Here is a 4,054-nt window from a genome sequence, read left to right as displayed (position 1 = left end):
AAATGGACAGGACATGGTAACAATGACAGATGAAATAAAGTTATTGTCAAATAGCAGGCATCCAGAAAAAAATTTTCTAAGTGGAGTTTGTGGTTAAACAAGAAATGCCGAGAGAGAGAGAGAGAGAGAAAGAGAAAGGGAGAGAGAGAAAGAGAAAGAGAAGGAAAATACGAAACAATTCAAATTGAGTTTCTCAAGTTCGGAAGACATAAGAGTTTTCCCCTTATGGGTATATTTCAATATTGTCTCACAGTGTTAATTATGTTTCATGTTATGTTGTTTGTAGGTTACGATGCTCCATTCATGATACCATTTGAAAATGTTCAACTCTGTGCCCAAACTTTATTATCTCTTTTCAAATGCAGCACAGTTTTTCAACTTTTTCAAGTTTTGAAAATGTAGTCTTTCCCAATGATAAGTAGAAGAGAATGGGGAGGAGTTCAGTTAAGCAATTTTATTTCCAAACTGTATAGTGAAAAGCTCTCCATCACTGGAGGAAAGTGATACAAAACCAGCAAAGGTTACACATCAGTAGTGAAGCGTCCTTCACAGTTTCACTGCAATACGCCCCTTTAGCAAATGTACTGAAGAAACAAATGTCATTTTGCACATAATAATTGTAGTAAAAAGAACTTTTTCTCACCATCTAAGTATGAAAATTATTACCATTGTAGATAGGAAGGCAACAGTCATTAAATAAATTAAAAGCATCTTTAAAGTTTTTCCATATACATATATAATATATATTTTCAAAATTGCCATCGACTGTACAAGCATTCAGTTCTCAACTAAAACATTTACAGAAACTACTGTAGAAAGCCGAAGGGAAAGCTTGGTTTTTAGGAAAAGGGGATCATTTAAGCACCTATAAACTACATTAAAATACAGTTCTCAAGGGAAAAAAGATATACAGAGAAGTCAGACTTAACCAAGGTATCGTATTTAATCTCACATTTAATCTTACACATCAGGTGTGCAAAACTATTTTTTAACCCAGCCTTGATTCAACCAAATCAATATTCAGGCATTTCTTACTTGCTAGCACAGAGAAAAGTGAAAGACTAAAACTGAATAATGTAATTATATAAAAAAATTTTATAAGCCAGACTGATAATAGTATTATACACATATGATTGCCTATGAAAATAATAAATGGGCTAAAAGGGGTTTTTTTTCAGAAATGTTAAAGTAAAAAATCTTAGCTTAATGAATAAATGATCATCAGTTAATATATAGCTAGGTGAGTGTCAAAATTGATCTGGAATATTGTAGTCCTGAGATCTGGGGAGTCCAATCTTCCAGTTTAAATTCTACAACCCCAAATCCTGTAAATTGCATGTTATTTACACAAGTTACAACAAAAACCTTTGAAAATACTATATTGACATCAGCAGTCCCTGAATTTGAATTCAAGAGGACAGTTACTGAAAAAAAAATCATTTTTAACTAACTGTGTGTGTGTGTCTCATATGTAGGAATGGGGGTGGAGGGTGGTTGGAAGAGAAAGAGGCATGATTTAGGAAATGGCATTATAAATATAATTTCCCTTCTCATTAATGCCACTTTAATATCAAGACATTTATAAAAAGTTTATATAGTAACTATATAGTTACTAGTACCTAACAAATTGTGAAATAATCAATTTTCCAACTATTTCATGTAAATTTTTATTAATTAAAATATTAACTCATTTATTTCAACCCCTTCAACCCCTTGAAAAGTAATCTTCCTTTACTTTGGGGGACTAAACATTTTCCCATTTAAACTGTAATATTTGCTCAATACGGTAGAAAATGATGGTTACAAGGTCACCGAGAAATAACTACTGCTCAAACTCTTTCACTATGTTGTAATTTTGTCATATCAGTTGTTCTTAAAGATAAAATATTATTTAGATAATTTTTTTTTGCCATTGTAGGATTTAATCTGTAACAAGTGGGCATCAATTTAAATGAAGAAAGGTAACAGACAGACATCACGATAGAAAAAGGCTGAGAAGTACAACTGGACATTGCTAGAGGTTTCGGTTGATACATTTCTAGAAAAAACTAAATTAAGAATTTCCTTTCAATCTACCAATGAAAGAAAAGTTTTCTTTATTGAAAGACACTATGACCAGGATAGGGCAGCCACACCGTGCCTCACTTCTACTACATAATTTTGCTTTCAAATTTTGGACAAAATTTAGTAAAAAATAATTTCATCCCTTGTCTCATTTTGAATCTTTAACTTTATGCTCCCAGAACAAAAAACGACTGGAAGAAACCATAGTAACTCAGGCACCAAGACTTAATTCATTATTTAGAACAGGTGTGTCTCATTCATGGCGTCAACACACACTGCAGAAGTGTCAAAAACTTCTTTTCATGGCACTTTTTTAATGGGTTTCCAGTAAGATAGAAATACTACTTAAACCATGGAGGATGCCATACTCACTCATAAACACCGAAGAGTAGGATGTTTTTTCCTTTGGTTTATGAATAGCTATATTTGCAGTGTTTTTAAGCTCTATTGCTACCATCCATTCAAGGAAGATGTGTGTGACCTAGCAAGTACTGTATTGTAAACCCAAGCTTTCGGTAGCAGAAGGAACTTCCAGCTCAACTAGTCAGCCTTTTTATTTTACCAGTGAAGACACTGAAGTTAACACATGTCTTTCAGAAAGTAGATGCTCAATTAGTATAATTAAATTATGAACCACCATAGATAGCTATAGGCAGGGACAGAACAAAACCCTGTGTCTTCTGATACTTCACAGCCTCTGAAATGGCTTAGTTGACTCTATTCAGGTCAGACTGAACTGAAATAAGGATTAACCACAGATAGAATATCAGCAACAATCCATGGTCTGACAACATTTCTGTCACACACATAAATATAGCGAGGAAAAGATTTTTGAAACAATTTCTTGAAGGCAAAAGTGTAAGAGGAGATATTTATGACAAATAGAAATGGGAAAACACCAAGAAGTGTCTATATTTGACTCCCATTCTTTTTGGATAATTTTCAGTGAGTTTTGCTAAAATGTAGATTCCCCGTCTGAGCCAAAGGCCTTGATCCACGTGAAAAAGTGCCTGGACCTGGATGTGGCTGAACAACGATATTGAACGTGTGATTGTGATTAGATTGGTCACTTAAAGAAATCTCCAATATTCCCTTCACTTCTGAGTCTCGGTATCTATTGATTACTTCATAGGAAGTAAAGGCATATCAAGAGAATTAAACATTTAACTGAATTTTTAAGTTCCATTTAAAAGAACAAATGAAAGCACTCATGGAAAATAGATATGGAAGAAGAATTACGTCTGGGTTTTTGAAAATTGGGTTGCTGGTTCCCTTTCCTTGGAGGCCATGAAATGAAAACATCAGTATTTCCAAATAAATGGCTGAGCCAAGTGGTAACTCTCTGCATATGCTTTTGGATCAGTCTACTCTTTTTGGTAAAGTTCTCGTAACTGAATGGAACTTGCCAGAACATGAAATGAAACAAAACAAGAATCCTGTGCAGACTGAATTATAAAGCCATGTTAAGCAAACCTTCCTAAAGAGGGCACAGGCCCCTGGCAATGTGCTCACATCCATCTACAAAGAGCACACACTCTGCACTCAGCGAGTCACACAATGACCTGTAGAGACAAACACAGGTAAACTAGTCTCCATAAATTTTAAGACAAACATCAGAGCGGATAGGATTATTTAGCACTTGATTCATTGCTCAGGAATCTAAGGCAATAAGCCTACTTTAAGATATGAAGTGATTCTATTCTCTATGAGCAGAGATCAATGATAAGCTATTGCGTTTTTCCAATCTATTTTCAAAACCCATTACAAAAATAAATCAGTTTGTTCTCTAATAGTTCTCAAAACAGTTTGATCACTTGTCTTGCGTGATTTTTTTCTTTTTTTAAAGAAAGAGATGTCCCTATATTCTAAAATCTTGCTTTGAATTACATTCAGAAACAGATACAGTCCAGTTCTCCCTGGTGGAAATCATCAGTCTATTTACTCACTCTCTTTTGACCGTTAAAAAATCTTTTGAAATGAAAGGCATTGG

This window comes from Phocoena sinus, chromosome 5, assembly GCF_008692025.1.
Source record: "Phocoena sinus isolate mPhoSin1 chromosome 5, mPhoSin1.pri, whole genome shotgun sequence".
In the NCBI taxonomy this organism is placed as follows: Eukaryota; Metazoa; Chordata; class Mammalia; order Artiodactyla; family Phocoenidae; genus Phocoena; species Phocoena sinus.
Note: the sequence above shows the minus strand (reverse complement) of the source record.